At 35.6% G+C, this 25,061-nt stretch overlaps 1 long non-coding RNA gene across 4 annotated transcripts; it reads left to right on the top strand.

Annotated features, from left to right (window-relative positions):
- Positions 1–8: 8 nt before the first annotated feature.
- LOC103555138 (uncharacterized) lies at positions 9–24,172 on the top strand. Of its 4 annotated transcripts, XR_011543463.1 has the most exons (5): positions 9–244; positions 675–872; positions 2,637–2,830; positions 8,861–8,960; positions 9,042–9,312. It is a non-coding gene; the product is annotated as an uncharacterized lncRNA (long non-coding RNA). The 4 variants fall into 4 exon arrangements; XR_011543464.1 differs by lacking the exons at positions 8,861–8,960; positions 9,042–9,312 and adding an exon at positions 23,952–24,172; XR_545926.2 differs by lacking the exon at positions 8,861–8,960.
- Positions 24,173–25,061: the final 889 nt, after the last annotated feature.

Raw genomic sequence — 25,061 nt, 5'->3', positions numbered from 1 at the left:
GGACCGGTAAAGTGGGGACACCGCAGATCCGGAAGTGGCGCTGTGGAGAGAGAGTGCCTGCGGGTGGAGAAAGGTCCACTCGGGTGGAAAGCACCGAGGGCCCCAGGTCCAATGAGGAGGAAGAAAGAAGGTCCTAATATTTAAACGCCTGAAAAACAAGTGGTTATTGTTTTTCTTGGGAAATGGAAGGCCTGGAAAGCGGAACTTGGGTTCAGTGGGCCGGGCAATAGCAATAAGGCGGCAGGTAGGAGAAGCGAGGGGTGGGAGCAGGGGGCAGACTTTAGATTTAGATCCGAGGTTCGCTTGCTGGAGGAAGGCTGAATGTGGAAAGAGAAATTGAAGGGATTAGCATGTGTCTTTTAGGGGGATGCGTTTTGACCAAACTTGTGGTCAGCCTCTCGCGTTATTTTACTTTGGCGAAGCAGTGGTTAAGTATTCCCAAGTATACTGATGCCAAATGGGGAAGGAATGGTGAAAGAGAAGATGGTGGAGAACCATTGGATTACAGTCTGATAGGGGATTTCAGAAAAGCGACAGGTATATTGGAAGAAGGAAATGACACTCCTAGAGACAAAGTGAAAAATAGCTGCTAAGGAATGAATTTAGAGTTTTAAGAGTCAGTGTTGGTTTTCTTAGGCTGACATTAATGTATAAAATATTTCCTTTTCTTTTAGTAAATTGCAACCAAAGTCAAGAAACTCAAGCTCCTAATTTCGGGAAAATATACACTGGGTTTAAAGGAATAGCATAGGACATGCTGCCTAATTTTTGACCAGTATCTCTTATTTTTGGTAACCTCTGAAGAAAACACCTACTACTTCGTTTTGAAAATAGACTTTCCTTGTGAAGCTATTAAAATGCTCACTCACGGAGTAAGTTGCATTTAATTGAAAATGCTTCATAAATTCCTAAACCTCTTTCCTGGAATTCAAGTCATGATTTCTTGAAAGAGTTTTAGAAAATGTGATAGAAAAGAAGCATAAGTGAGGATGCCAAGGTGTTTAGATTTATTTCGGTAATGAAAACAATAACTAAATGCCCTCCCCCCACCCCCACATCCCCACCCCCGCAAAAACAAAGAAACAGAAGCAGGGGCAAGATAAGGTTTCCCGCGTTCTAGTTTGGAGGCCGGGTTCACAGGTTCAGATCCCTGGCACGGATTCACTCCACTCATTGGCCATGCTATGGAAGCATCCTACATAGAAAAAATAGAAGAGGATTGGCACAGATGTTAGCTCAGGGCTAATCTTCCTCAAGTAAAAAAAAGAAGATTGGCAATGGATGTTAGCTCAGGAAGAATCTTCCTCACCAAAAAGAATAAAAATGAATAAAAAATAAAAAAGAGAGAAGCAGCTTATTGCTAAATCAGAGCAACTGTCCCCTCACAAAAAAAGCCTTAATGAATAAACCAAGTAATTTGGGTGTTATGAAAATCTACTAAATTGGCCAAGTAAATTAAGTAATTTCTTAGTTATCTGCTTCATCGGAAAAGCAAACAGGTTGAAGCTATGACTCAGAAGATTTAATTCATGTAAGAGAATGATTCCTCTAATTGTATGAAAGCTTTAGGTGGTCTAGAACAGGAGCCCCTAGTCTTGCTATTTTTCTAGAAAAAGAAAAAGGGCCTAGTCTTATTTGTGTGGCAATTTAATAAGAACAGTGTATTAAGATAAATTAGGCAGATATCTAAATTAAACAGATTTTTTACTATGATTTATAAACAAAATAATCATAGAATGCTAAACATTTTTTGCTCTAGTATGCCATTTTTCTCGTGGAGCTAACAAAACAATTGCCAAATTTCTGCCTTGGAAAAATTATTTTGGCACTGGTTTGTTTGGTTTTAAGAGTCAAAAAATAGTGATTTTTAGCGTGTTCTTTTGTGCCCTGTTCTATAAGCAGTCAAGATAAATTTAATTCCTTTTCACTGTTTCATTCATTGCTTATGGTTTTTTTAATGTCAAATGAGTGGCCTTTTCCAAATCTCCTACTTTTATATGTCTTTTTATTATAAGATTTTTACCCCCCAAAAAACAATTTTAACCTTCTCAAGGAGTCTTTGAGACAGGTTGGTTATATAGGCAATAGTTCTTCAGAGTCAGGTGAAGTTTTTTGCTTTTCTTTGTTAATAAAGTTTATTTAGAGCAGTGTAGGTTCACAGCAAAATTGAGCTGAAAGTACAGAGTTCCCATAAACTCTGTCTCCACACACACACACACACACACACACCCTTCCCCATTATTAACATCTCCCACCACAGTGGCACATGTATTACTATTGATGAACCTACATTAACACATCATTATCACCCAAAGCCCATAGTTTACATTAGGGTTCACTCTTGGTGTTGTACATTCTGTGGATTTTGACAAATACGTAATGACATACATCCACCATATACAGAATCGTGTCACTGCCCTAAATATCTCCTATGCATATTCATCCCTCCTTCCCTACCTCCACCCTCTGGCAACTACTGAACTTTTTACTGTCTCCATAGTTTTGCCTTTTGCAGAATGTCATAGAGTTGGAATCACATGGTGTATAGCCTTTTGAAATTGGCTTCTTTCACTTAGTAATATGCACTTAAGTTTCCTCCATGTCTTTTCATGGATTGATAGTTCTTTTCTTTTTAGCACTGAATAAAATTCCATTCTATGGATGTACCACAGTTTATCCATTCACCTATTTGACGGACATCTTGGTTGATTCCAAGTTTGGACAATTATAAATAAAGCTGCTATAAATATCCACGTGCAGGTTTTTGTATGGACATAAATTTTCATCTCATTTGGGTAAATACCAAGGAGCGCAACTGCTGAATCTTAAGGTAAGAGAATGTGTAGTTTTGTAGCAAACCACCAAACTGTCTTCCAAAATGGCTGTACCCTTTTGCATTGCCACAAGCAATGAAGGAGAGTTCCTTTTGCTCCTTATCCTTACCAGCATTTTGTGTTGTCAGTGTTCCAGATTTTGGCCATTCTAATAGATTTGTACTAGTATCTCATTGTTGTTTTAATTTGCAATTCTCTAATGACATATGACGTTGAACATCTTTTCATATACTTACTTGCCAGCTGTCTATCTTCTTTGGTATGTTGTCTATTCACATGTTTTGCCCATATTATAATCAGGTTGTTCATTTTCTTACTGTTGAGTGCTGAGTTCTTTGTATGTTTTGTATAAAAGTGTTTTATCAGATGTGTGTTTTGCAAATATTTTCTCTTAGTCTAGTTTGTCTTCTCATTCTCTTGAGATTGTCTTTTGCAAAGCAGAAGTTTTTAATTTTAATGAAGTCCAGCTTATCAATTGTTTTTTCATAGATCATGTCTTTTGTATCTAAAAAAAGTCTTCAGCCTAACCAAGGTCATCTAGGTTTTCTCCTGTTATCTTCTAGGAGTTTTATCACTTTGTGTTTTACATTTAGGTCTATAATGCATTTTGAGTTAATTTTTGTGAAGGGTCTAAGGTTTGTGCCTAGATTAGTTTTTTTTTTTTGCATGTGGATGTCCAGTTACTCTGCACCATTTGTTGAAAAGATTATCTTTGCTCCATTGTATTGCCCTTTTTTCTTTATCAAAGATCAATTGACTATATTTATATGCATCTGTTTCTCCTAGCAGTTCTATTAGTTTTTGCCTTATATAGTTTACTGTTTTATTGTTAGGTGTGTATACACATTAAGATTTGTTGTCTTCTCAGAGAATTGACTACTTTATCATTATGTAATGCCCTTTTTTATCCTGGTAATTTTCCTTGCTTTGAAGTCTGCTCTGTCTGAAATTAATATAGCTGCTCCTACTTTCTTTTGGTTAGTGTTAGCATGGTATATTTTTCTCCATTCATTTACTTTTTTTTTTTCTGGTGAGGAAGGTTAGCCCTGAGCTAACATCCACTGCCAGTCCTCTTTTTTGCTGAGAAAGATTGGTCCTGAGCTAACATCTGTGGCTATCCTCCTCCATTTTATATATGGGACGCCTGCCACAGCATGGCTTGATAAGCAGTGTGGAGGTCCACACCCAGGATCCGAACCTGTGAACCCCAGGCCACTGAAGTGGAGTGCGCAAACTTAACCACTACACCATTGGGCCGGCCCCATCCATCCATTTACTTTTAATCTATATGTATCTATATATTTAAAATGGGTTTCTTATAGACAACATACAGTTGGGTCTTGTTTTCTGATCCACAATAGAGGGGCGTGGAGTTGGATATTCCCTTCCCCCATGTGGAAGGCCAAAGGGAGTTGGACTTGTGTATTTCTCCTCCCCAAGGTAGATTAGGCTCTGGTAAAATACCTTCTCTTAAGGACAGGTCTTGTTAAGAAGAACAAATTACTCTGATTATTTCAAAATGGCTCCTTTTCCTCTCCCTCTTCCAGAAACACAAGGGAATCTTTCTCTGGTATTCACTGTGAGGACCTAGTAAAGGTCCTAGAAATAAAACTCACAAAAATATGGGGAACTCCCTCTGCCTGGGTCCCCCTGGAGTTTTTAACTCTCAGACTTGTCCACACTGAGCCTTCAGCAATTTGTCAGTTAAAAATTTATGTTTTCCTACCCTGGCATTGGTTCCTAGGAGATTTCTGCTCATGGGTTTCTGCTGTGGTAAGTTGTGATTCTCTTTTTTCACCTGTCTCTCCAATTTGGGGAGCAGTGTTTTGCCCTGTGATCTCACTTCTCTGATGGACCTAAGAAGAGCTGATATTTCAGTTTGTTCAGCTTTTTACTTGTTGTTAAGACAGAGTGGCAACTTCCAAGCTACTTATATACTAGACCAGAAACCAAAAGTCTCAGGTGAAGTTTGTAGATACTTGAGTGGTGTTTAAAAGATTGATAAAGCTAGAGAAAGACTCCTTTAATTTATTTTTTTATTAATGTGTAGTGTATGTGACATCTTCAAATACAGGGACTTGTATTCCTAGCACCTTGCGTATCGTGTGTTTCTTAATAGTTTGTGGCAGTGATTGACTTTAACAATTATTCAATAAATCTGTTTTCCTTTTCTTCTTGTGAACATGGTTAGATTATTATTCAGGTTCTCTGACAGTCAGGGATTGTCAAGTAACTGCATTCTGACCACCTGAATGTGGATAGATGTGATTTAGTTACAGGCCTGGCTCATAAAAGGCTTCCACACAACAGCCTTACTCTTTCCCCCATCACCAAGCTAGAGAAATTGAATGCAACAGAGGACTCCAAGGTCCAAGGGGATGCCAAGGACAAAGAAATAGGAGACTGAGTCTTTGAATTACTGCCTGGAGGAACACAAACTACTGATTAGTAATATCCTTTAGAATTTTGCATGATTGAAAAACAAACTGTTTACATCATTGAGATTCAGGGATTTATCTGTTATAGCAGGAAGTGTTAATTTAACTAACGCATAGGTAAATAGATAATAGACATGAGCTGAACTTAATCTATTCAACTTTGTTATATTAGGAACATTGAAATTGTAACTTGGTTTACTCATTATATTATCATTCTTTGATTAAATTTTAAAATTTTATTGATTAAATTTTAATAGAACTTAGCTAGACGATCACTGAATTACTCATTGAATACTCTTTACATGTTATACCTCATATCTTTTATGACAAAAGGTATGGCAAGATGAGGAAGCTCAGACATGGAAAGGTTAAGTGAAGGTTAAGGTTAAGTATGACCTATAGTCACAGCAAATCAACCCAATGCTTATGACTTCAAGTCTCCATTTTCCCCCTTTTGAGAAGGAAAAAAGAAACAGAAAAGAAAAAACCATTAATTACTATAATAATAGAACAACAAAGGAAGTTTTCTGTGTTTAGAGTAATACATATAAAGGAGCTGCACAAAACACTTCTGACTAGCTTCCTAAAGAGTTACAGCACATAAAGATTTTTAATGTAGCCTCAGAGTTAACTGTAAATAAGTCTCTGTAAAGTCATAAAGGTGTTATCTCACTATGAAAGCTGGGCACAGCGTAGTTGTAAGAAGTCCAATTGGTAGGATATCAATAATAATTATGGTTGCTAAAAGTTATTTAAATATATTAGTTTCGTATTCTGAATTTATTCATTAAATCAGACACTTTTTGAGTGCCCACTATGTGGTATACACCATGCTAAACAGCTTCTTTCTACATGGAAGAAGCTTCCTACATGGAAGAAGCTCAGTTTCCTTGGGATCACAGATATAAATGACTAATTAAAATATTGTGTGATTGAGTGAAATATGTACAAAGTGCGGTGGGACATGAAAAAAATCATTTAGAACTATGTGAGAAAATCAGTCAAGGCCCAAGAGGGGAGTTACCAGCTACAGATAATTTCTAACGTTACCTCCTATTAAAGTGCTGTGATTCTCCAGAATGTCAGACTAGGAGAACTAGGCAGAGTTTAACTTCTACCCAACTGCAAAACAATGTACTTTTTCCATTGACTTAAGTCTTTCAAAGGAAATCAGGACCTCCTTTTTTGTAATTCTCACTAAAATAAATGGATGCTAACACAAGTGGAATGCCCTGGTTTAAGACCCCATCTGGAGACAGAAACAGTCCTACAAGCCTCTACTAGATAAAAATAAATTGGAGGGATAGGCAGGTACACCAATGGGACTGAATAGAGAGCCCAGAAATAAACCTCCTCATTTATGGAATCTTAATATATGACAGAAGTAGCATTACAAATCAGTGGGAAAGGGTTTGCATATATCAATAATTAGCACTGGGACAATTAATATCCATATGGAAGAAAATTAAAATTAGATTCCTACCTCAGACCTAGGAAGGAATCCAAGTTTTATAGGGCCTGAAATTTATAATTTGAGGATACCTATTTAAGAAAAACAAAACATTTTACATTTGCAAAATTTTATAAAAACATACAACCCATATTGAACACATTACTTGGGCTTCTCCCAAGGCCTTAGAAATGGTTTGTGAAAGTACTGGTCCCTGCCGCTTAAACTTGATTAGGTTCCTGGTGAATCTACCTCTGTTCACAACCACTACAAAAATAAATTCCAGTTGGATTAAAAACTAAAAGTGAGAACGAGAATTTTTTAATTTATAGAAAATTTATAGGAGAAAAATTGTTATTCCTTAGACAGAAAGGATTTTTTAAATAAGACAAAAATACATAAAGAGGACAAACTGTAAAGGAAAAGTTTAGTAAGTCTTATACATTAAAAATAAAGAAGTTGTTTATTAAAGAACATGCTGAAGTAAAATACAAGCCACAGACTGGGTGAAAACATTTGCGATATATCTTAGTTGACAAAAGGTTAGAACACGGATTTTATAATGAACTATAAATTAATGAGTTAAAGACAATCCAATAGAAAAATGGGCAGTTCATAAGAGAGGAAACCCAAATATCTAACAATCACAAGAAAACATTCTTCACTAATATTTAGAGGAATGCAATTTAAAACAATAACTTGCTATTTCTTACCCATCAGATTAAAAACATTTTTAATGTGTGATGTCAATGATATGGAATGATTGGAACTAGTATACTGGTAGTGAAAACTCCACATGGAGAGGAATCTAGCAATATCAAGCGTAGTTGAAGATAAATATACTCTAGCAATTCCACTCATAAGTATAAAGTCCCGCATATGTGCACAAGGAGACATGTTTAACAGTATTTTGCAGCATTGTTTGTGGGAATAAAACAGTAGAAACAATTGAAATATCAACAGGAGAAATGGTTAAACTGTGGTGTATTCATATAATGAAATGTTATAGTAATAAAACTGAATGAGTTAGAACTATGACTTTCAAATGTTTTACCGACAGTTAGAAATATAGTTTATACCATGGCTCGATATTCATAGAGAGAGAGATCCCTCACAAAACTATACTTAAATTGAGTACATGTGATATATTCTATTTTCTCTGTTATTCTTTTTCTTTTTTTTTCTAAAGTAGTTCACGACCTACCAAATTGACACTATGAGCTACTAATGGTTTGCAATTCACCGTCTGAAAAAACACTCAACAAAGTTACACATTTACCAACATTAATAAATCTGAAAAACATAATATTCAGAAAAAATAAGTAACAGAGTAAATATAGCATATCATATATATATAGTGTGTGTGTATATATATATATATATATACACACACATATATATATATACACACACCCACAAGCATCACTTAATAACAGGGATACATTCTGGGAAATGCGTTGTTAGGAGATTTCATTGTTATGCAAACATCATAGAGTGTACTTACACAAACCTAGATGGTACAGCCTACTACATACCTAGGGTATAGGGTACTAATGTTATAGGACCACCGTCATATATGCAGTCCATCATTGACTGAAATGTCATTATGTGGCACATGATTGTACATGCATATACATATGTACATATTATATGCCATTCCAATAAATGCTATATATTGTGATAACCACATATATATTTAGCAATAGTATTAAATACTTTCATGACAAAGATAAACACCAAATTCAGGATAGTAGTTATCTCTGAAGAAAAAGAAATAAAAGAATAAAACAGAGGAAGGGAATACAGGGTACTTCAACTATATCTGTAATGTTTTATTTCTTATAAAATAAGGCAAAATATTAATATTTGATAGAGTTAGGTGGTGGGTAAATAGGTGCTTTGTGTTTTTATATATGTACAAAATACTTGATAACAAAAAATTAATCAATTAGACCAATATTTCTCAACTTTATATCACACCTTCAAGGAATCATAAATCCCACTTTTTCCAAGAAGTCATTTATGTATTTATAGACATTTTATTATCTTAATCATTTATGGTAAGTTTTAAAGACAGAAAGTTTTAGTCATATTTTAGGGGGTATCTTAAGGATCTTTTTGTTCTCCTATTTTCCCAGGCTATATTAATAGTGATACTAAATAGTGGGCTGAATTGTGCCCCAGCGAAAGATAAGGCCACATCCTAATCCAGAGAACCTGTGGCTATTACCTTATAAGGTAAAAGATTGAAAACTACCTTAAATGGCAAAATATGTGATTAAGAATTTTCAGAGGAAGAGCCTCTCCTGGATTTTCTAGGTGGACCCTAAATCCAGTGACAAGTGTTCTTATAAGAGTGAGACAAAGGAAGATAACAGACAGAAAAGGAGGAGGCAGTGTGACCACAGAGGCAGAGACTGGAGTGATGCAGCTATGAGTCAAGAAATGCCAAGAGCCTCCAGAAGCTGGAAGAGGCAGAAACTGATTCCTCCTCTACAGCCTCCAGAGGGACTGCAGCCCTGCTGACGCCTTGATTTCAGACTTCTGGCCTCCAAAACTACAGGAGAATAAATTTTGTTGTTTTAAGCCACCCAGTTTGTAGTAATTTGTTACAGCAGCCACAGGAAACTAATACACTAGGTCAGATTGGCAGGGGAGATATTCTTCATGTAACATGAAGATTAACCCTGAGCTAGCAGAAGAACATGAATTAAGATCCTTATCTTGAATGGCCAAAAGACTTAAGACAGAAACCCAATGGGGACTCTTTTACAGAGAGAGTCTAGATATCTCTCCATGAGGTCAGGATTTTATGATAACTGAATAATTGAAACATTTCTTTACCTGGGGTGGACCCGATACTTTAGGAAAAAAACTGAGGGGAAATAGATTTGGTGTGATAATTTTATAGGAAACCAGAAACCTGGTTAGGGGGATGAGGGCTGAAAACTTTTCTTTCCTAAGTCAGCAACATCAGAAACATTCTTAAAATCTTCTGTGCAGATTTCTTTGTTGGTTGCAGTGGTTTTAAAATATGTCCACAAATTCTTTAATAGTACCCCTTTTAAAAGGTGGAGCCTAATTCCCCTCCCTTTGAGTATGGGTTGTATTTAGTGACTCACTTTTAAAAAAAAAAGCAAGGAGGCAAAAGGGACAATGTGCGACATCTGAAATATGACATACAAGGCATTGTGACTTCTTCCATCCTCTTTCACTTGGGTTATTCTCTCTAGGAGAAGCCAGCTGCCATGGCAAGAGAATACTCAAGCTACACTAGGGAAAAGTCCACATGGCAAGAAACAGGCTTTCTGTCAACAGCAAGGAAGGGACTGGGCTTGTCTGTCAACAGTCAGCCTTAAGATGACAGCAGGCCCTGGCTGATATTTTAACTGCAACCTCATGAGAGACCCTGAGCCAGAACCAGCCAGCTAAGCTGCTCCTGGATTCCTAAACCATAGGAGAAATCATGAGAGAATAAATATTTATTATTTTAAACTGCTAGATTTGGAGGCAATTTCTTACACAATAGATAACTAATACATTTATGCACCTTCCAAATAAAGTGCCACTTTTGTTCAGGATGGCTTAATATAATGAATATCCCAATTATCCCATAAAGCACTAGAAGTTGTTATGTAATAAATAATTCATAATATCACTATTGTCACATAGTGAGCTTAATAATAATGTTATTTGTTGAGTATTTAACATGTACTGTGAATTTTAGTGAGAAAACTTAGACAGCCTTTGAGTACCATGCCTAATACCACATAGCTGTTAAGAGGAATAGCCAGTGTTTGAATCTATGTCTCTCTGAATACACATCCCATGCTCTTAACTATTATTCTCTTACTCTGCAAGACCTTCAAATTTTTGAAAACTTCTATCTGCATTTAGTCCTTTCATTTCTAGACTATCTCAAGTTCCTTCACTCTTCCTTTCTCAGTCTCTTACTATCCTAATCTACTTCCTCTGAATGCACTTAAGATTGACAATGTTCCACTTAACATTTAGTCCCTAGAATTTAAAGTAATAATGTGATATGATCAGTACAAGTACCATAAGATTGTTACTTCTCATTATCTACAAAATCTATTCATAAATGAAGCCAGAGTTCATTAGCTACATCACACCCTTAAGTTGTATTAAGAATACAATCAACTAAAACTTGCAAGTCTTCCACATGAACTATGGCCATATGAAAGTTTCCTTCTTTGTCTACATGGAAACCTTTAATTTAATAAAGACACTGCTAAGAAAATGTAAATGCAACCACAAACTGAAATACTTTTAATACATGTATCCTACAAAGGAGTTTTATCCAGAATATATTGAGAACTCCCACCCCTCAGTCTCAATAATAATGAAAAACAGGAGCTGGCCCCATGGCTGAGTGGTTAAAGGTCTGTGCTCTTGGCTTCAGCAGCCCAGATTCACAGGTTTGGATCCCAGGTGTGGACTTGCTCTGCTCATCACCCATGCTGTGGAGGCATCCCACAAACAAAATGGAGGAAGATTGGCACAGATGTTAGCTCAGGGCTAACCTTCTGCAAGCAAAAGAAAAAGGAAGATTGGCAATGAATGTTAGCTCAGGGCAAAACTTCCTCACCAAAACAATAATTAAATAATGAAAAACAAAAACCAATTTAAAAATGGGCAAAAGATTTGAACATGTACTTCACCAAAGAAGATTATGGATAACAAATTAGCACATGAAAAGATGCTCAACATCATTAATCATTAGTAAAATGCAGTATAAAACTACAATGAGATACCACTATACACACACTAAAATGGCTAAAATTAAAAAGACTGATCATACCAAATGTTGGTAAGGATGTAGGATAGAACTCTCAAACACTGCTAGTAGGAATGTAAAATGATATAACAGTTGTCTATTGTTGGAATGGCTATTGTTTTTCATTGTTGGAAACAATTTGGCAGTTTCCTAAAAAAGTTAAACATACACCTACCATACAACCCAAGCATTCTACTCCTAGACATTTAACAAAGAGAAATGAAAGGATAAGTCCACAAAAAGATTTGTACAAAAATACTGAAACAGGGTCATTCGTAATAGCTAAAAAGGTAGGACAAAAAATCCAAATATCCATCAACAGGTAAATGGATAAACAAGATGTGATATAGACATATAATGGAATACTACTCAGCAATAAAGTGAGGAACTGCTGATACATGCAACAACATGAGAGAAAATCAAAATAATTATGCTGAGCGAAAGAAACCAGACAAAAAGAGAACTATTGTGTTATTCCACTGATATAAAATTCTAGAAAATGAGAACTAACATTTAGTGACAGAAACCAGATCAGTGGGTGCGGGCAGACCAGGTTGTAGAGTTGAATGGGATTACAAAAGGGCAAGTGGAAACTTTTGAAGGTGATGAAAATATTTGTTTTCTTAATTATGGATATAAATTCATAGATTTATATATATTTCAAAACTCAAATTTTAAATATATGCAGTTCATAGTATATCAGTTATATATAAATATGTCTGTTTTTAAAATAGAAATGAGTTAGATCTATATATACTAGCCTAGAAGGTATCCACAATGTCATAGTAACATTACTCATAAGAGCCAAAAAGTGAAAGCAATCCAAATGTCCATCCACTGATGGATGGATAAATAAAATGTAGTATACCAATAAAAGTAATGAAGTACTGATATATGCAATGTGCATGCCCAGAGCCTGATGCATGCTAAGAAAAGACCTGAGTAGACCCTAAGCTTGCACCTCTGGCTGATCTTTAGGTTTGCACAAGCAGGAAGTGAAAGCTAAGGTAGAATCATAGGTGGGCTGTCCAAGCATTGAAGGATTGCCTCTGCTCACAGCCAATCTGCAAAAATAGACTATGTTTTTTTCTTTTTGGCTCCAGGCACTTAAGGAAATCTCTGTAAGGACTGGCTGACCAATGAGATAATGCAACAGAGACTTAGGTAACCATACACAAATAAGAAATACAGTCTTTGCAAAAACAGTATGGGAAAGTCACTAGACAAATGGATGACTATAGCCCTCAACAAGCAACAACAAAAAACTCTGGGGAAAGGGAGAATATGATTTCCAGAGTTAATAATATTCAAAATGTTCAGTTTTTCACAAAAAATACTAAGGTATACAAAGAAACAGTTAAGTATGGCCCATTCACAGGAAAAAAGTGACAGAAACCATCCCTGAGGAAGCACAGACACTGGACATACTAGGCAAAGACTTTAAATCAACTGTCTTAAATATACTTAGAGAGCTAAAAGATATAATGGGGAAAGAACTAAAGAAAAGCAGGAGAACAATATATGAATAAATAGAGAATATCAATAGAGAGAAATTATAAAAAGAAACCAATTAGAAATTCTGGAGCTAAAAGTACAATAGATAAAATTCACTAGTGGAGTTCAAGATCAGACTTGAATAGGCAGAATAAAGATCTGCAAACTTGAATATAAGACAATTGAAATTATCTGGTCTGAGGTGCAGAAAGAAAAAAAGAATGAAAAAAATCAACAGAGCCAAAGGGGACATATTGTGGGACACATTAAGTACCTCATTATTGTGGGAGTCCCAGAAGAAGAGAGAGAAAGGGGCATAAAAAATATTTGAAGAAATCATGGCCAAAAACTTCTCAAATTTAATGAAATACATGAATCCACACATCCAAGAAGCTCAACAATCTATAAGTAGGATAAAGTCGAAGAGATTCACACCAGGACACATTATAATAAAACTGTCAAAAAACAAAGAGAGACTCAGCAAGCAGCAGGAGAAAAGTGACTTGACATGTACAAGGGCTCCTCAAGAAGATTAACAGTCTATTTCTCACCATAAACCATGGTGGCCAGAAGGCAGTGAGATGACATATTTAAAGTGCTCAAAGGAAAAACATTGCCAACCAAAAATTTTATATCTGGCAAAACTATTCTTCAAAAATGGAGGAATTAAGACATTCCCAGATAAACAAAAGCTGAGGGAGTTTGTTGCTAGTAAACCAGCCCTACAAGAAATGCTGAAAGGACTCCTTCAGGATGAAATGAAAGGACATTAAACAATAACTCAAAGCCATATACAGAAAGAAAGAATGCCAGGAGAGGTAACTACATAGATAAATGTAAAAGCTAATATTATGGTATTTCTGGTTTGTAACTCTTTTTTTATTTCTTATGTGATTTAAATGACAAATGTATAAAACAATATTTATAAATATATGTTAATGGACAATAATGTATAAAGATATGATTTTTTTAATATTCACAACATAAAATGGGAAGACAAAGATGTATAGTAGCAGAGTTTCTATGTGCTTTTGAAGCTAAATTGGTATAAATTCAAACTAGATTGTTATAAATTTAAAATGTTAACTGTAATCTCCAGGATAACTGCTAAAAAAGTAACCAAAAAATAGACTTTAAAAAAACGGAGGGGGGCTGGCCCCATGGCCGAGTGGTTAAGTTCACACACTCCGCTGCAGCGGCCCAGGGTTTCATCAGTTCAGATCCTGGGTGTGGACATGGCACTGCTCATCAGGCCATGTTGAGGTGGCGTCCCACATGCCACAACTAGAAGGACCTGCAACTAAGATATACAACTACATACCAGGGAGATTTGGGGAGATAAAGCAGGAAAAAAAAAAAGATTGGCAACAGTTGTTAGCTCAGGTGCCAATCTTTAAAAAAAAAATGGAAGGGGGGTCGGCCTGGTGGTGCAGTGGTAAGGTCATGCACTCTGCTTTGGCAGCTCAGGGTTTGCCGGTTTGGATCCTGGGCATGGACCTGCACACCATTCATCAAGTCAAGCTGAGGTGGTGTCCCACATACAAAATAGAGGAAGATTGGCATAGATGTTAGCTCAGTGGCAATCTTCCTCACCAAAAAATAAATAAATAAAGGAAGAGAGTCAGAAAATACAATAAAAAAATCAATTAAACACACATGAAGGCAGTATTAAAGAAATTGAAGATCAAAACATATATGACATTAAAGAAACAAATAGCAAAATGACGGAAGAAAGACCATCTTTATCAGTAACCACCTTAAATGTAAGTGGATTAAATTCACAAATTAAAAGACAAGGATTTGCAGAATGGGTTTTAAAAAAAGCACAATCCAACTATTTGCTTTCTATAAGAGACTCACTTTAGATCCACAGACACAAATAGGTTAAAAGTGAAAAATGGAAAAAGATATTCCATGAAAATTAAAAGAGAGTTTGAATGGCTATACTAATCTCAGACAAAATAGACTTTAAGTCAAAACTGGTACAAGAGACAAAGATGAATATTATACATTGATTCAAGGATCAATTGATCAAGAATATATAATAATTACTTCCCTGCAAAACAGCAAAAGCAGGTGTTCATGAATGGGAAGACTTAATATCGTTAATATTATTAATATTGTTAAGATGACAAAACCACCCAAAGCAATATACAAATTCAATATAATACCTATCAAAATCTCAATGGCATTTTTGCAGGAATGGAAAAGTCCATCCTAAAATTTGTGTAGAATTTCAAGGTACCCAGAACGGCCAAAACAATCTTGAAAAAGAACAAAGTTGGAGGGCTCTCACTTCCTGATTTCAAAATATGTTATAAAGCTACAGTAATCAAAACAGTGTGGTACTGGCATAAGGAAGACATACAGACGAAGGAAATAGAATCAAGAGCCCAGAAGTAAACTTCCACATCTATGGTTAATTGATTTTCGACAAGAATGCCAAGACTACTCAATGGGGAAAGAATAGTCTTTTCAACAAATCATGCTGAGAAAACTGGATATCCCCATGCAAATAATTGGAGTTAGACCCCTATCTCAAACCATGTACAAAAATTAGCTCAGAATGGATCAAAGATTTAAATTTAAGAGCTAAAGGATAAAAATCCTAGAAGAAAACAGAAACAAATCTACATGGCCTTGGATTTGACAATGGTTTCTTAAATATGGCACAAGAAACACAGGTAAAAAAAGAGAAATACATAAATGGCACTTCATTAAAATTTAAAATTTTTGTGCATAAAGGAACACTATCGAGGAAATTGAAAGACAACCCAGAGGATAGGGGCAGATATTTGCAAATCATATATCTGATAACGATTTAGCACCCAGAATACAGAAAGAATGCTTACAACTCAACAGCAAAAAGATAAACAACCCAATTTAAAAATGGGCAAAGGACTTGAATAGATATTTCTCCAAAGAAGATATACAAATGGCCAATAAGCACATGAAAAAATGCTCAACATCATTAATTGTAAGGAAAAGGCAAATCAAAACCATAAGGAGATACCACTTTACAACAATTAGGATAGCTATAATTTTTAAAAAGTAAAATAACAAATATTGATGAGTATATGGAGAAATTGGAACACTTGTACATTGCTGGTGGGAATGCAATATAGTGCAACTACTGTGGAAAACAGTATGGCAACTTTTTCAAAAAATTAAACAAGGAATTACCATATGATTGAGCAATTCCACTCCTAGGTAGATACCTAAAACAACTGAAAACAGAAACTCAAACAGAAACTTTTATACCTATATTCATAGCAGTATTGATCACAATAGTTAAAAGATGGAAGCAACCCAAATGTCTTTCCACATATGAATGGATAAACAAAATGTGGTATATACATACAATGAAATATTATTCAGCCATAAAAAACGACATGCTGACACATGCTACATGGATGAACCTCAAAAATATTATGCTAAGTGAAAGAACACAAAGGTCACATGATGTACGATTCCATTTATTATACATATCCAGAATAGGTAAGTACATAGAAATAGAAAGCAGATTCGTGGTTGCCAGGAGCTGAGGGAGTGAGGAATAGGAAATGACTGCTTAATGGATATGAGGTTTTCTTTTGGGGTGATGAAAATGTTTTTGAACTAGAGATGATGTCTGCATGACTGTTAATGTACTAAGTTTCACTGAATTGTACACTTTAAAATGATTAATTCTATGTTATGTGAACTTCACCTCAATAAAAAAGAATATACATTACACTTGTAATATAAAACTAATAAAAGAACTTTAAAAAATACATACTGAATTAGAGTTGGAGATATCAGTATGAACTCCTGTTTAGCTTAATATAGATACAGTTGACTACATAAATATTTATAGATATATGTATGTACATGGGCTGGTATGCACTTATATATTTCCTTGCTTTGTCAGTTGAGAGGGCCCAGATGCAATGATACACCAGAAGCAACAATCATATCTAGTGCCCAGCTCCTGGTTTCTAACACCATTCTCCAGTAAAAGGACCCAGAGCTCCTTGGAGACCTGACTGATTTTAGGACTCAAGCAGAAAATATACAAGATGAGCCTGGAGCATCTTGTAGTGCCAGAGAGTAAGAAGTGGTACACATACGCACACACATGCATGCACGCCCGCACACATACACACACACGCAGAGTGATAGGGGTATGTCTAAAGGGCATAGGAGCCAGTTGCAAGAGCTCCCGATGACCAAAGCTGGAAAAATTTGAGCAAAGATCTAAAAAGTAGTACTGGATTATAACCCAAAGCATAAATAAATATCTTTGAGTCCATACTGATTTTAATAAATAATTGAATAAATTAATGAGGAAGAAGAGACAAATCTCCTTTGCAGAATTGCAAATAATGAATGCATATTCTCCATCCTCAAGAAGTTGGAGCTTAACTCTTCACTCCTTAAGTGTGAGCTGCACCTAGTGAATTCTTCCAAGGAGTATAGTATGAAAGGTGAAAAGGGCTGGAAGAGAGTAACTTTAGAGTGGAAAAACCTGGCAGACACTACCAACTGATTAATGTCAACATCAAGAAGTGATGTCATGTTGATAGTAGGTACCCTTGATACAATTGATGAAACTAGCACTTTATCTCTGTGGTTTTTCTCCAAAAAAAAACCCATAATCAGTCTAATCATGAGGAAAACATCAGACAAATCCAAAATGAGGAACATTCTACAAAATACCTGACAGTATTCCTCAAAACTGTCAAAATCATTGAAAACAAGGAAAGTCTAAGAAACTGTCATAACCAAGAGGAGCATAAGGAGACATGGCAACAAAATATAATGTGGGATCCTAATGGAATATTGAAACAGAAAAAGGACATTAGGTAAAAAGTAAGGAAATTGGAAAAGATATGGACTTTAGTTAAAAATAATGCACCAATATGGGTTCACTGATAGTAACAAATGTACCATATTAATGTACGATGTTAATAATAGGGGAAACTGGGTGCGGGATATATGAGAACTCTCTGAACTATCTTCAGAATTTTCCTGTAAATCTAAAACTGTTCTAAAAAATAAATATATATGTATATAATTATTTAGGACAATATTTAACACAGATGGGAAGCAAATTAGACTTAGAGATCTGAGTCCCAAGCCCGACTCTACCTATGATTGGCTTTATGATTTCAGTAAGTCACTTTAAATCTCTAGACATTAGTTTAGTTACCTTATATTTCACAGACTGAGAGACATGAAGTCTCTTTAAAGTCTAAAACTCTATGAATCCATGATTCTATTACTGCATTAATTCAGTTATACCTGAAAAGAGCACATGGGAAAATGAAGCAGCATTTAAATTATTTCTTAATGCTCAATAAAACTTCAAGTTCGCTAAAATAAGAATGATTTTTTAAAACCTACCATTTCCTTATAATAACTCAAATGTTATCACACAGAACTTATGAGGCTGTGCAAAGTGAAGGCAGAACTCAGTAACTAAAGACGGTGAAAGCTTCTTATAAATTACCTCACTATGTCACAGAATTTATTTTATTTACACTTATATCATCCCTCATTGATATGTAATTTTTGTACATAGGAGGTGCACAATTTTTTCCATATTATTTCGAAAACCTATAATGTAATATTTTACTCTCCTGATGTTAGAATTATTTGAGGACCCTTAATTAATATTAGTGTTCATTAACTGGTCCCAGTTTTCCTGAAAAAAAAATCCCACATTTTTTAAGATTAGCATTTCACCAAAAGTATTTAATACATTAACTTTGTAAATGAAAAGTTTATTTGAGAGAAATAATCAAATTTAGGATAAGGGCATCTTCCACAGACGTTACATACTAGTAAACATACCATCAGAAAAATTTGAGGGGAAAACATTTTGTCTAATATGCATGTATGCCAAATCAAAGTAAAAATTTTTTTTTCAGTAACAACTAAGTAACTTATAAAAGTTCATTCTCAGGCCTGCTACCTGTGATAAGTCTGACCTCATGAGATGCCCATACGGTGTATATTAGATTAAAATATTTGATTTCTTATTCACTCTGACAATAATATAACAACAACAAGACTCTGAGGCTTACTTTGGCCTGAAAGTTCAAGGATATGATAACCCTATAACCTGAAGTATACAATAATATTTACCAGGTTTTTCTTACTTTTTATATGAAAGGTAGGCACAACATGCCTTTCTCATATTTGAAATTACCATAACTAATAAAGGAAAATAATAAAGCAACCAGAGGTTAACTATAGCTTTATATATAATTATAACAATTTCTTCTACTACTAAAATTTTTAGCATAGAAAAAGCATCACAAATAACACTATATCAAATACTCTTGGGGAAAAAGGAAACATCATCATATTTTATTATTTAGCATGTGACCCAAAAAATTACCTTCCTTGAGCTTCCAATAAAATGAAGTCCAAACCCCAAAGTACCTCTCATCTCTCTGAATAAAAGTTTTAAAGTTATCATATTTTCTTAGATTAAAAGCTTTTAAGAGGTAAAAATTGCATTTGTGTTTTTTCTCTATACGCTTCTACATTTAAAATACTATTTTTGCTAGATTTTACCTGACAAAATAATTTCATTTTGTATCTTCCAAAGCATAAACACTTTTAAAGTTTTGTTAATATTCTCATGGCAACATCAAAATTTAAGGAACTCTTTTTATAATCAAGGAGTGCTAGTAATACTTGTTTTGCTAGGTTTGCAAACTTTTCTTCATATTATTTGCTCTTCCGTCTCCAGCCTTTAGTTTTAGTGTATTTTAAATTTCTTCAAAATGGTGGAATGAAAGGAAGTAATGTGTGTATACGTTAAAATTTTAAGTATCCCTCTCCTTAACCTACCAAAGTAAACTTTCGTCAAGGCATTTTGTACTAATAGTATTTTACATAGAAAAAATGGTAGGGCAACAATAATATGACACCCTTCAAATGTACTTTGAACTGTGTTGGTTTAGTGTCAGTTATTGACTACCTGAGTTGAGGAACCCCGGCCCATATCAGTAACAGCCGGTAAAAACTACATAGTACATTTAACATCAAAAACACAACCCAGGGATCACTATCATTACTTATTGATAGGAAGGAAGATTGCACAGAGAGATGATGTCTTCAATAGTGGATTGCGTTTGGTGAAAAGAAAATTAAAATTTTAAATAGTAAATCCAAAAGCCATTCCTTTCAAGGGAAGTTTAACGTAGTGTTTCCTCCTTTCAGAATCCTTTCATCATTACAAGAGTTGTTTTCTGGTTCAGATCTTGCTTACCTCCTTTTTAAAGTTATTCCTGAAAACATTAGCCCTAGATGAGCTAGTTTCAGATGGCTTATTTACCTGCTCATAGATTTTATATGCCACCTGCTTTTGCTTTTTCTACAGATGCAAAGTCAACCTCTGGGGCAAAATTCCGCCTTTCTCTTTCTGCCACACAAGTGGTAAATAACATTACCCAATAAATTTTAGCATTTCCCCAAATGTGTAGGATACAAAAAATGTATTCATTCGTGTGAGATATAAAAATGTACACTCACACTTCTGAAATCAACAGCCAGCCATTTCACACTTGGGCCAAAGGCAAACAAACATAATTCTCAGTGGCAGCTGGACAGCATTCCAAGCTGCCACCACATTAATTAACTCACCTCAATCAGATTCCACTTCAACTTGCACAGCTTGCTGCCAGGACGTCTAGCAATAAATTGTTAGGTTAAATACTGAGCAAGGTAGGGAAATAGCATATGGTATGTTGTTATAGAGGGTGGGATACTCTTGTTTAACACTAGTAGCAGGATTTTCCGTTTACTTTTTGTTGTCTCTTGTTTGATTTGAAAAAAAAGGAGTACATATTCTTGTTGATAAATGATCTTGCTTGTCTTATTGTGATGGGAAATGGGAAGGTAACAAGATAAAATCCCTTTGTCCACAGCTTCTGTAGTTGATAGTCTCTAAATTTCAAGGCAGCAGCTTACTTAGAAACTACTGGGAACCCACTAATGGTAAATTATGGGTACTAAATTTAAGGAGAATGTCAGGGAACAAAGAACTCAGATAAGTTCCCTTTTCATTGAGGACTATTAGGAATTTACAAATAAATACAAACTACTTATAGTTGGAAAAACTCTAACCTAGGAATCAAAAGATTTGACTCATTGAGTTTCTGCCTCTGACTGGCTGTGTCACTTTTGCCAAGTCATTTGACCTTTCTGACATTATTTCTTCATCTGTAATTCTAAGCAGTTTGACCAGATGAGTGGTTCCCAAAACTTAATGTACATATCAGTTTAAGGAGATTGTTGAAAATGCCGATTCTTGGATGCCACCCTTAGGAATTGAAATTTATTAACTTTGATGTGGAGCCCAAGAGACTGCATTTGCAATAAGCCAGAAATTCTGCAGATAGAGAATCCACATTTTGAGAAAAAGTAGACTATATATTGACATCTAAGATCCCCCACCTCTGACTATGCATTATTTTACTTACCAGTCCACATCACTGCTTTTATAACTTGTGTGATTTTGGAAAGAGGTATAATTGAGAGTGTTGATTCAGGACTTACTCTGTATGAGCTAGTTCAAATACCTAGTGAGAAAGACTGAAAACATCAGAATATGACTACCAAAGTCATGTAAGAATTTGCCGGGGGTTGTGGGATAGGTGATGGGGTGATAGCTGATTGGCTACTCCCCCTAAAAATCCTGCCTGTATATATAGGAAGACCCCAAATCTAGACAAAGAAAAACATTGAAAGCCATCCTGCAGATCAGCCTTATTTATACTCTTTATCACTTACCCAGCAGAAGTCTTTCTTTGCTCTAAATGTGTTGTAACAGATGCTCACTTCATTTATTTTGTTTCTTGAGTATCTGGTGCATTCTGCTTCTATTTTAAATGCTAGAAATCAGAAAAATATTTTGTACTTGTTTGCAAGACTATAAAAGGCTGGGAACTTTTGGAAACCTCCTTCCTCCTAGCTTCTGGGACATGATTTGATAAGGAAAGGAAAAGGCTCTTACTAGTATACACTTTGAGTTTATTTCAAATAGTGGTATGGATTTATACTAAATCATGTATCTTCTTCCATCTGATCCCTCTTATGGCCAGCAGAGAGCTATCCCATAAGACAGTGTTCTGGAGATAGCCTTAAATTAGGAAAAGAGCAACCTAGGCCTTGCTCAACGTGTTACAACCTCAGCAGACTTGAAGCCTCAAAAACAGAATTCATTACTTCACTACTTGAAACTGTGAAATCACCTTTGTTGTTAGTTTCTGTCAATGGAGCACGTAAAAAGGCAATGCAGTGTTTGCTGTACTATTCAATCTGCACAGAAGAGACCTGATTCTCTTAGATTTATTCAGTTCCTGCCAAGCTACTCCAATCACCACAAAAATGCCCAATTTCTAATAACGTTCCTTAGCATATGGGTGGATGGTCTCTCATTGATCTTTGTATTCTCCTCAGCTACTAAAATCAAGCTCTTTACTTAGTAGATGCTCAATAAGGGAACGTTGGGTTGAAGTTATTCTGGCAGAGGAAGTATTGAATCCTGTTGCAGACTTCTTCATCCCCTGCAGGTGGTGCTGGGAGACAGGTTCTTTATTTGTTTGCTTATTTAATCATAATTATCTGGGCTAGACAAGGTGTTCTCAGTACTTAGTTTAAAGCTGTTGTAATTATCTAAATTTCTTCCTCCTCTTCACTCTGGTTAGAGTCACAGAGGAGAACAAAAGAGACTGAAAACAGTGATGCAAGTGAAGAGAAGAGAGACATTAAGATAGTTAATGGTGTCTCCCTGGCCAGGAAGGATTCTCTGGGGCTTTAGAGGAAAGAGACTTTGTATACTTGTACTTTCCAAAAGAGAACATATATTCAGGAAATTATTCTACAGTAGTTTCTATGTCCCAGGATCTACTGTATTAACTCTAGTACTGTATTTGTCATCCCTGTACTTTTAGTATTTCTCACCATGGTTAGATATGACAGGTTGTTGGTATTTGGGACTTCACCGTTTAAGATTTCCTGTCCATCCCACAACCTGTCCACCACATCTCCCAGTCAGAGTTAGCTGGCCTCTCTTCTGTGTTCCTCCAGTTTAAGGAAATTATTACTAATCTGTTTAATATCTGAATTTCCCTCTTTTTTTCCTTTTTTTTTTTTTTGAGGAAGATTAGCCCTGAGCTAACTACTGCCAGTCCTCCTCTTTTTGCTGAGGAAGACTGGCCCTGAGCTAACATCCATGCCCATCTTCCTCTGCTTTGTATGTGGGACGCCTACCATAGCATGGCTTTTGCCAAGCGGTGCCATGTCCACACCCGGGATCTGAACAGACAAACCCTGGGCCACCGAGAAGTGGAACTTAGTAACTTACCCACTGTGCCACCGGGCCAGCCCTGAATTTCCCTCTTAATTGAGAGCTGCTAAAGGGTAGAGATTGTGTCTTTATCATTTTTGTCTCACAAGTTCTTACCTTGAAGCTTGGAATGTAGCAGATACTAAATAAATTGAACAAATAAAGCAATCAATAAACCAATCAGAATATTACCTGCCATATAACTTAGTATTGCCTGGAACCAAGTAGGCATTTCTCTTCTGTCACTCCTGCCCTGAAGCTTTCTGAAACCAAAAATAGAGGTCAGTAACTAGTCATAAATAAGGAAGCTTATTTTTTTTAATTGGCATAATGTGACTCCCCCAACCTACATTTCTAGGCCTATCTCTCCCACCTCCCCCGTATGAATCTTCCACAACTGCCAGATTGGTCTGCTCACTCTCTCTGATAGGCCTTTTGCCTTCCCACCTCTGAGACTATGCCATCCCCTCTATTTTGCCCTCTGTCTATTTTAATCAGTAATTCTCAAAGTGGTTCTCAGGGGACGCACAACATCAACACTATGTTCATAATAATACTAAGATGCTGTTTGCGTTTTCATTCTCTCTCACAGCATACGGTGGAGTCTTCCAGAGGCTATATGACGTGTAATATCACAACAGAAGCAGATATGAGAACCCAGCGGTCTTCTGTTAAACCACATATTAAAATACAAAATGTAAAACAATAGCACTTGCCTCACTAAATGGCTGTGTTTTGGAAAATATAGTTATTTTTCATAAAAATGTTTATGTTAACATGCAATTTATTTTAAAATAAATTACTAAATATTTTTAAATTTTCTCAATTTTAATTTCTAATATGCTAAATACAGATAGATGTAATCCATATAAAACAAAAGCTCTTTGGGGTCCTCAATACTTTTGAAGAGTATTCTAAAAGGGTCCTAGAGCCAAAGAGTCTGACACTGCTGATCTAGATCTTCCATGTCCTTAAAGTCCAAATGAAAACCTTCCTCCTAATGAGCTTTTTGACCACTGCAACCAGAGAGGATCTCCTTCTCTGTCTAATCTGAATACTCAGGGCGCTTATACATTTATGGGTTTTTTGCACCATCACCTAATACAGAGCTTGTGCCAAAAAGGAATTAATATCATTATACTGATTAAGAACGATAATTAAAGGGGCATGTTGGTTAACTTTACGTGCTCCACTTCGGTGGCCCAGGGTTTGTGGGTTCGGATCCCTGGCATGGACCTGCACACTGCTCATCAAGGCATACTGTGGTGGTATCCCACACACAAAAAGATAGAGGAAGATTGGCACAGATGTTAGCCCAGGGACAATCTTCCTCAAGCAAAAAGAGGAAGATTGGCAACAGATGTTATCTCAGGGCCAATCGTCCTCACAAGAAGAAAAGAAAGAAAAAGATGAAACAAAAAATTAGAAATTAGAAACATTAAATTCACCCACAATGCCATCATCCTGAGGTAACAAGCACTAACATTTTAGTGTATCTATCTCCAGTCCTCTCCTATATATATTTTTTCTCACTAAATTTAAGTTATACTGAACAAACTATTATTTTTATATACTGTTTTCTAAGATGCTTTTTGTTTCTTGCCCTTACCATCATCTGGTGTCATATGGGGGATTTAAAGAGACTGGTAATGTTTATTTTAATAAGTGGGTGGGAGATACATATGTATTCATTCTATTTTTT

This window comes from Equus przewalskii, chromosome 8 (assembly GCF_037783145.1).
Source record: "Equus przewalskii isolate Varuska chromosome 8, EquPr2, whole genome shotgun sequence".
Taxonomy (NCBI): Eukaryota; Metazoa; Chordata; class Mammalia; order Perissodactyla; family Equidae; genus Equus; species Equus przewalskii.
The sequence above is the reverse complement of the archived record's forward strand: the minus strand, read 5'-3'. Positions and strand labels throughout refer to the sequence as shown.